Source organism: Lutra lutra, chromosome 8 (genome assembly GCF_902655055.1).
Source record: "Lutra lutra chromosome 8, mLutLut1.2, whole genome shotgun sequence".
Lineage (NCBI taxonomy): Eukaryota > Metazoa > Chordata > Mammalia > Carnivora > Mustelidae > Lutra > Lutra lutra.
In genome coordinates, this window is record NC_062285.1 from 52,647,490 (window position 1) to 52,657,748 (window position 10,259).

At 34.0% G+C, this 10,259-nt stretch overlaps 1 pseudogene; it reads right to left on the reverse strand.

Moving 5' to 3' along the window:
• Positions 1–775: 775 nt before the first annotated feature.
• LOC125107616 (olfactory receptor 6C6-like) lies at positions 776–1,743 on the reverse strand (annotated as a pseudogene).
• Between the last annotated feature and the right edge of the window lie 8,516 nt (positions 1,744–10,259).

The following is a 10,259-nucleotide window of genomic DNA, read 5'->3' on the forward strand; positions in this document are numbered from 1 at the left end:
TCAGAGAAAGACAACTATCATATGATCTCCCTGATATGAGGAAGTGGAGATGCAATGTGGGGGTTTAGGGGGGAGGATAAGAATAAATGAAACAAGATCAGATTGGGAGGGAGACAAACCATTAGTGACTCTTAATCTCACAAAACAAACTGAGGATTGCTGGGGAGAAGTTGGTCGGGAGAGGGTGGTGGGGTTATGGACATTGGGGAGGGTTTGTGCTATGGTGAGTGTTTTGAAGTGTGTAAACCTGGCGATTCACAGACCTGTACCCCTGGGGATAAAAATACATTATATGTTTATAAAAAATAAAAAAAAATTAATTAAAAAGAGAATATATGTGCTTTTTTATAACTTGAAGCCTGCCTTTTTCCTTATTGAAAGCAATTGACTTATATTTAAAGTGCTTCCTAGAGTCCCAGTGGTAGTCCATGTTGTTATATTGATGTCTGTAAAATTCTATTAAAATCTTATGATATATATCAATTCAAAATTGCTTTTTTTTTTTGGAGGTCAGTACCATGTTCTGGAGAATAAAAGAAATTTCATGTTTGTGTTGATAACCTAATAGGTGACTCACCTTGATCTCTGAAAGGAATTATGATAATAAAGAGAAGTAGGAAGGAAAAGATGCACTTCACTGAAAAGTTTGGTTAAAATATTGTGAGGTGAAAAAATATTATGAGGTGAACTAATTGAAGGACAGATTAAGTAAACTTGTAAGTCAAAAATTTTATTTACTTTTTTATCTAAGATTTTTTAAAATTAAATTTCCTCTTCATTTTTTGAAAAAAGAGAAAATTTATTGGAGTGTGTCCTTGAAGGCTTGTTTCACTTGCTGGTTTCTGAGAGTATAAATGAAAGCGTTTAATAAAGGGGCAACTGAGGTATAAATAACACTTACACCTTTGGATAAAGTCACCCTTTCCTTTGCTGTTGGCTTTATGTAATTAAAGATACAGCTACCATAAGTAAGGGAGACTACAATCATATGAGAAGAACAAGTAGAAAAAGCTTTTGTTCTTTTCTGAGCAGAGGGGATTTTTAGAATGGTCTTGATAATATATGTGTAAGAAAGAACCAGCAACGTGACTAGGAGATTTATAAGAGATAAGACAAATTACGAAAGTAATTCCAGTAAATGAGTGTCAGTGCAGGAAAGCTGCAGCACAGGGGAAGAGTCACACATGAAATGATCAATCACTTTGGAAGCACAAAATTCCAGTGTCAGTCCTGAGACCAATGGTGGAAACGAAAGCAGAAAGCCAACTGTCCATGAACTGAATAGAAGTTGGTAACACACTTTGTTGTTCATAATGATGGGGTAATGTAGAGGTTTGCAGATTGCTACATACCGGTCAAAAGACATGGCAGCCAGTAGGTAAAATTCTGTAATTTCTAGTAAGAGGAAAAAGAATAACTGAGATGCACAACCATCATAGGTAATTATTTTGTTTTTAGTCATGATGCTTATTAGGTATCTGGGAATACAGACTGTTGTCAATGAAGCTTCCATGAATGAGAAATTTCGGAGGAAAAATACATGGGAGTCTTAAGGGGGGGATCTAGCAACATAAGAAGAATGATGGTTAAGTTCCCCATCATACTCAATACATAATTTATAAAGAGAAATATGAAAATCACAATTTGCAGTTGTGGGTCATCGGTCAATCCTAGTAGAATGTACTCCATCTCTCTTGACTGATTCCTCATTTCAGATTTGAGTCTTATGAAATAGACATAGGAAAACAACTCCAGAAGTGGAAATAAGGATTTTTTTAAAAAGCTACAGAAAAAAAAAACATAGTAAAAATGTAAATGAGTTAAAAGGTTGATCCAATGTAATAAGACAGATAATACTTAAAATTATAACAAAGATCAATCTAGGCAGACTCTAACTTATTATTCCATTTAAGTAACAGCTATGTTAACAACACTATTAAATTTTTTCTTTTTCTCTATTTGAACTTAAAAGATAATGTAAATTTTAGCTGATCATTTCCAAATGAGCTGAGTTCTGTTAAAGTGTGCTAAATGGAACATAAGCTTGACTTTAAATGTATTTTCTACATTTATATTCTACATCTAATATAGCTTAAATTTTTTTGAAAAGTTCTTGTAACACCTAAAAAATTAAACCAATGTCAATTAGCAATGTTTATTCAAAAATATATCATGAAATTTCATGATATATACCATTATTTATTTTTCCATGATGCAGCCCCATTGTTTCTTTGTCTCATTTCACTTAATATTATTTTTCTTTGGTTTCTAACACATCAGTGTTCTCATAGCAGTTGCATTTGATCATGAAGTTTTGAAGATTGAATCTATGTAAAAATAGAAAAATACATTACAGTTCAAAAGTCAGTGGATACTACCTGACTTATACTTGAATTATTACTTTCACTTATGATCCAGATATTTATTGCAAACTATAAGTGACTTACCATATCTAGGAGACATTGTTATAATTTTCCTCCTATGGGAATATGGTAGAAATGGGTCAAAAATAAATGATGAACATTCTCTCTCTTATAACATTATAAAAAATTCAATAATTTAAGAGGAAAGTTAATTCCAAAGCTTTTCTCTAGAAGGAGTCTAAAAAATAATATGCGTTCTGAACATGATATGCATCTGTTAATATCTTTCACTTTCACTTATACTCATTACAATGATGACCCAGATATTTCAAATAATTCAATTAGAATCTTCTTCCTGGTCAGGTAAGATTCATTTTCCATCTTCTTTTCTTATATTTAAAACGAAGGTAACTGTTTCCATAAAAAAATTTTAAATGAAAATATAATGCTCTAAATGAAAATGGATTTTGGGAAATTCCTCATATGAAAGGAACCCAAATTTTTAACAAGAAATTCTGGCTTCAAATCATGCACTAACAAGAAGGCACAGTTTTATCATTTTGCACATAAGAGACACAGGGGATTAATTAAAATTAAAAAAAAGAAAAGAGAAAGGAAAAGAATTGTCCCCTGGAGATTAGTGTCAAGAGGAATACCAGTTATATGAAAAAACAGAACGACAACAACAAACCAAAGAAGGAAGGACATAAAAACTACTATGAATTGCTTTAAGCACAAAGTGAATTTCTTTAGCTACAAAACAGATAGTCCCCCAAAGAGAATAAGAAATAATTTAAACTCTATACTTAAGCCCAACAAGAATTTCAGATATTCCGTACTCTGAGACACTATGACCATTTCTACACACTAAGAGGGTTTATTTAAAAAGGAAACCTCTCTCTTGCTTTCTCAGTCAATGTTGGGAGGATTTCATTAACTTGTGGCGTATGCCCCAAATTAGAGGTATAGGGCAGTACTTAAATTTTTCATTATTTTTAAAATTTTGAAACAATATAAAATATAAAAAAGAAAACCAACAAATAACCATGAGGATGTTTTTTTGCACCATTTGATGGTCCATCTGCCGTTCAATATAATAGTATGTGTTTATAACAAAAAAGAATATTCCACTAGATAAGCATGCTATAACCATTAGAGTTAGGACATTAATAATGCTATATTATTAACATGTACTTCTCCAATGCTATTTAATTCCACCAGTGACTAAAAATTTCCTTTATATAAAAAAAATACAATTTAGAATTACATGTTAATTTAATTACCATAATGTTTTAGTCTCTAATTTGGAAAATTCTGTGGTCTTTCCTTAACTTTCAAGAATATTGATTGAAAATTCTTTTTTTTCTTTTTTCTTTGTCTATTCTTTTTCTTCTTTAAATTGACTCTAAGTATTTTTTTTTAATTTAAATCAATGTAGTCTACATAGAGGGCTATATTAATTTCAGGTGTACAATACAGTGATTCATCAATTGTATACATTACACAGTGCTCTTCAAGATAAGTGTGATCTTAATCCCCTTCACCAATTTCACCCATCCACTCAGGTTACTGTCACTTTGTTTTTGACAGTTAAGTGTCAATTTTTTGGTATGTCTCTCTCTCTCTCTCTCTTTTTTTGTTTACTGTTTTGTTTTGTTTGTTTGATTTTGCTTAAATTCCACGTGTGAGTGATATCAAGTGTTATTTGTTCTCCTCTGACTGACTTATTTTACTCAGCATTATACATTCTAGATCCAACCTGATTTGCATTTCTGTAATGATGAGTGATGTTGAGCATCTTTTCATGTGTCTGATGCCATGTAGATACGTTCTTCGGAGAAATGTCTACTCAGATCTTCTGCCCATTTGTTAATTGCATTGTTTGTTTTTTAAGCGTTGAGTTGTGTAAGTTCTGTGTATACCTTGAATACTAACCCTTTATCAGATATGTCATTTGCAAATATCTTTTCCCTTTTGGTAGTTTGTCTTTAGTTTTGTTGATTGTTTCCTTTGCTGTACAGAAACTTTTTATTTTGATGAAGTCCCAATAGTTTTGTTTTGTTTTGTTTTGTTTTGTTTTGTTTTTGCTTTTGTTTCCTTGCCTCAAGAAACATATCAGGAAAAATGTTGCTATAGCCAATGTCAGAGAAATTACTTCCTGTGCTCTCTTCTAGGATTTTTTTTTTTATGGTTTCAGGTGCCACATTTAGGTCTAAACCTTTTTCTATTTTCTTTTTCTTTCTTCTTTTTTTTTTTTTGTAAGAAAATCCATTATTTTTGTTTGGTGTAAGAAAGTCATCCAGGGGGCACCTGGGTGGCTCAGTGGGTTAAAGCCTCTGCCTTTGGCTCAGGTCAAGATCTCAGGTCCTGGGATCGAGTCCTGCATCGGGCTCTCTGCTTAGCGGGGAGCCTGCTTCCCCCTCTCTCTCTGCCTGCCTCTCTGCCTACTTGTGATCTCTGTCTGTCAAATAGATAAATAAAATCTTTAAAAAAAAAAAAGAAGAAAGTCATCCAGTTTCATTCTTTTGCATATAGTTTTCCAGTTTTCACAACCCCATTAGTAGAAAAGATTGTCTTCCTACTGCATACTTTTGCCTCCTTTGTCAAAGAGTAATTGAATCATGGGTTTATTTCTGGGCTTTTTATTGTCTTCCATTGATCTATGTGTCTACTTTCCTGCCAGTACCATATTGTTTTGATTATTATAGCTTTGTACTATAACTTGAAGTCTGGAATTGTGATAACTCCATTTCTTTTTCCTTTTCTAGATTTCCTTGGCTATTTGTTTTTTTGTGGCTTCATACAAATTTTAAGCTTTTTTCCTAATTTTGTGAAAAACGTGGTTAGTATTTTGATAGAGACTGCTTTAAATGTGTAGATTGCTTTGGGTAACATAGAGGTTTTAACAATATTTAGTCTTCCAACCCATCGGGATGGAGTATCTTGCCATTTGTTTGTGTCCACTTCAATTTCTTTCATCAGGCTTTAATAGTTTTCTGAGTACAGGTCTTTTACCTCTTTGATTAAGTTTGTTCCTTAGTATCTTATTTTTATGGTAGTTGTAAATGAGGTTGTTTTCTTAATTTCTCTTTCTGTTGCTTCAATATTGGTATATAGAAATATGACAGATTTCAGTACATTGATTTCATATCCTGTGATCTTAGTGAATTCATTTATCAGTTCTAGTAGTTTTGGAGTTTTTGGGGATTTCTCTATACAGTGTCATGTCATTTGCAAAGAGTGAGTTTTACTTCTTCACCAATTTATGTGACGTTTATTCCTTTTTCTTGTCTGATTGTTGTGGTTAGGACATCTAGTACTATGTAGAATAAATGTGGTGAGAGTGGATATCCTTGTCATGTTTTTGACCTTTGGGGAAAAGCTCTTAGTTTTTTCCCTTTGAGTGTGATGTTCGTATTGGGTTTTTGTATAGGGCCTTTATTTTGTTGAGGTATGTTCCTTCTACATCTATTTTGTTGACGGTTTTATTGTGAATGAGTATTGTACTCTGTCAAGTGCTTTTTCTGTATCTATTGAAATGACTTTGATTTTTATCTTTTTCCTTGTTAATGTGATGTATGACACTGATTGCTTTGCAAAAATTGAAACATGCTTCCATCTCAGGAATAAATTCCACTTGACCATGGTGAATACTTTTTTAAATGTATTTTTGGGTTTGATTTGGTAATATGGTGTTGAGGATTTTTGCATCTATGTTCATCAGAGATATTGGCCTCTAATATTCTTTTTTGTAGTGTCCATATCTGATGTTGGTATTGGAAGAATACTGGTCTCATAGAACGAATTTGGAAGCTTTCCTTTCTGTTCTACTTCTTGGAAAAGTTTGAGAAGAATAGGTCTTCACTTTTCATTAAATGTTTGGAAACAAACATTTAACATGGAATTGGTAGAATTCACCTGTGAAGCCTTTGGTCCTGAGCTTTTGTTTGCTGGGATTTTTTAAATTATTGATTCAGTTTTATTGCTCATAATTGGTCTGTTCAAATTTTCTATTTCTTCCTGTTTCAGTTTTCATAGTGTGTATCTTTCTAGAAATTTATTCATTTCATTTAGGTTGCTCAATTTCTTGGCATATAATTTTCCATAATATTCTTTTAAAATTCTTTGTATTTCTGTAGTGTCAGGTTTTGTTTTTTGTTTTTTTGTTTTTTTTTTAATTGATGAGTGTGACTAAGGGCTTGTCAATTTAATTGATTATTTCCAAGAACTAGCTACTGGTTTCTAATTTTTTTTTTCTTTTAGCTTCTGTTTTGTTTGTTTCTGATCTAAACTTTATTTTCTTCCTTCCACTGCACTTATGTTTTACTTATTCTTTTTTTTCTGGTTTCTTTACAAGTAATGGCAGGTTGTTTGAGATTTTTCTTGCTTCTTTATGTTGGCTTGTGCTGGTATAAACTTCCTTTTTAAAACAACTTTTGCTGTATCTCAGAGGTTTGAACCATTATGTTTCATTCTCATTGCCTCCAAAATTTTTGATTTCCTGTGTGCTATCTTGTTTGCCCCTTTTATTGTTTAGTAGCATGTTATTTAACCTTCATGTATTTATGTTCTTTCCAGGACTTTTTTGTGGTTGATTTCTAGTTTCATAGCATTATGACAAAAAAGATGCATGGTATGACTTCGATCTTTTTGAATATGTTGATACTATTTTTCTCACCAAGTTTGTGATCTATTCTGGAGAATAGTCAATGTGCACTTGAAAAGAATGTATATCCTGCTGTTTTAGGATGGAATATTATGAATATACCTGTTACAATCATCTAGTCCAATGTGTCATCAAAGCCACTGTTTTCTTGTTGACTTTCTGTCACTATGATCTATCCATTAATGTAAATAGGGTGTGAAAGTCCCCTACTGTTATTGTAGTACTCTTGATTAGTTCCTGTATGTTTCCTACTCACTGCTTTCTGTTTTGGTTGCTCCCATGTTGGGTGCATAAATATCTACAATCGTTATATCTTCTAGTTGGATTGTTCCTTTTAGAATTATCTAGTGTCTTTTGTGTCCTGTTACAGTCTTTGTTTTAAAGTCTATTTTTTCTGGTATGAGTATTGCTACCCCAGATTTCTTTTCACAACCATTTGCATGATAAATATTTCTCCAAACTCTCACTTTAAATGTGCATGTGTCTTTTTGCCTGAAATGAGTCTCTTAAGGGCAGCAGATAGATGGGGCTTGCTTTTTTAATCCATTCCATCACCCTGTGTATTTGATTGGAGAGTTGAATCCATTTACATTTATTGTAATTATCTATAGATGTGCACTTTTTGCCATTTTGTTTCTTGTTTTGTGATTGTTTTTGTAGTTCTTCTCTGTTCCTTTCTTATCTTCTCTCCTGTTCTGATGGCCCTCTTTAGTTACCTACTTGGATTCCTTCCTCGTTATTTCTCGCTCATCTATTACTGGTTTTTGGTTTGTGTTTACCATCAGCTTTGTGTGTAACATCTTCTGCATATAGCAGTCTATATTAAGTGATAGTCACTTACGTTTCAAAGCATTCTTAACTCCCTCTCATGTTTTAGGAATGTGATGTCATTCATTACATTCTTTCATTTGTGAGTCCCTGACTGATTTTTACAGATACATTTATTTTTACTGCTTTTGCCCTTTTTACTATTTTCCTCTTACTTAAGGTCTTTGTTTTCCACTCAAAGAGTACCCTTTAACATTTCTTGGACAGCTGGTTTAGTTGTCATAAACTCCTTTAACTTTTGTCTGGGAAACTCTATCTCCTCTTCTATTCTGAATGTTAGCCTTGATGGATAGAATATTCTTAGCTGTAGGTTTTTCTGTTTGTTTGTTTGTTTGTTTGTCTTGTTTTCATTTTTGTTTTCTTTTAGCCCTGTGAATACATCATGCCACTTTCTTCTGGCCTGTAAAATTTCTGCTGAATCATCAGCTCATAGCCTCTTAGGGGTTCTTTCATATATTACTGTCTTCCTTTCTCTTGTTTGCTTTAAATTTCTTTCTTAATCACTACTTTTTGCAATCTTAATTAGTATGTATATTTGTGTGGACCTCCTTGGGTTGATTTTTTGGGGGTATCTCTGTGCCTCCTAAGTGTGGATTTCTGTTTCCTACCCCAGATTCAGGAAGTTTTCAGTTACTATTTCTTCAAATGAATTTTCTTCTCCCTTTTCTCTCTTCTCCTTCTGAGATCCCTATAATGTGAATGTGATTACACTTGATGGAGTCGCTGAGTTCCCTTAGTCTATTCTTATTGTGTGTGTGTGTGTGTGTGTGTATTTCATCTGCTCAGCTTAATTACTTTCCATAACTCTGTCCTTCAGGTCACCAGTGTTGGTTGACTTCCTCTAGTCTGTTGCTTATTTCATGCAGTGTTTTAAAATTTCATTTATTTTGTTCTTAAACTCTGATTATTTCCTTTTAATAATTTTGTCAAGGATCTCACTGAGGGTCTCCACTCTTTTCTCAAGTCTAGTAAGTATCTTTATGATCATAACTTGAAATTCTATATCAGGCTTATTACTTATCTCCATTTCATTTAGGTCTCTTGCTGTAGTTTTGTTCTGGTCTTTCATCACAGATATATTCCTCTGTCTCATCATTTTCTCTTACTTTCTGTTTCTTTGTGATAGGAAAGTCTGCTACTTCTCCTGCTCTTAACAGTAATATCTTTATGAAGAGGAGATCCTGTATGCCCTGAGGGGATTGTCTCCTATTCACTGGAACCTGGATGAGGGGGTTCACCTATCTGTGCTCCATGTATCTTGCTATTTTATGTTGGCCACTTTTTCCTTCACTCCAATCATCTTAGTGGCTCTCTTTGCCTCTTGTGGGCAGTGTTATCTCCCTGTGGAAATAGTGGATCAATCTGGGGCTGCCTTGGGCTGAATTTAGTCAGACCAGGTGTTTGTCAGAGATGCAGTAGCACCAAACTGCAAGGGGATTTCCCTGTGCTGTCCCCTGAGAAGCTTTCATTGGTGGGTGGGGCCTGCAATCAGTCCAACTGTCTTCTCCCAGCCCACTGCTAGGGGTGAGTCTGAGGGATGTGTGCTTATATTCCCTTGACTCCAGGGCACTTTGGAGTGGTACTGGCCCCTGTCAAGTCTGCTTGCACCCTGCCATGCTTGTGCCTGGTTTAAATGGGCTCTGGCCAAGAACATATTGGAGGAAGTGGGGCATGCAATGTCTGCTAAATTTACATGCTAGTGAAAGAGGACATGTTGCCATTTACAGTCAGAGTAATTTATGAAAGATATAAATTTAGTGCCCGTAAGTTAGCTGTTCCTATGGATTGTCTCTGCTCCTCTCTAGTCCTTGTTACCTCCTGCCTCTTCTATGATTGGGATATTATTTTGCTTATGGAATCACCGAGTTCCCTATGTCTACCTTAGTGATCAACTAGCTTTATTCCCCCTCTTCTTTTCAGGTTCATTATTTTCCATAATCTTACCTTCTATATCACATATGTTCTCCTGTGCTTCTTTAATCCTTGTAGTGATTATATCTACTCTGTTTGCATCTCTGTTGTAGCTTTTTTTTTTTTTTTAATTTCAGCCTGACTAGTTTTTAGATCTCTGCAGCAAGGGTTTCTCTCATGTCTTGTATGCTTTTTTCAAGTCCTTCTAGTAGTCTTATGACTGATGATCTAAATTCTTGTTCAGATATTTTGCTTGTATCTGCTTTGAGCAAGTCTCTGGCTGTGATATCTTCCCGACCTTTCTTTAGGGGAGAATTCCTCCATCTTGTCATCTTGGCTAAGTTTCTATCTTTTGCATGTTATAAAATGTTGTTACCTCAGAGTAGTGCTAAATTAAAAAAGGTCATACAGTGTCCAGGGCCTGGCACTTTGGGAAGTGTTTCTGGTGTATGCTGTGTGCACTCTGCTGTTGTGTTTTGGCTGTTCTCTCC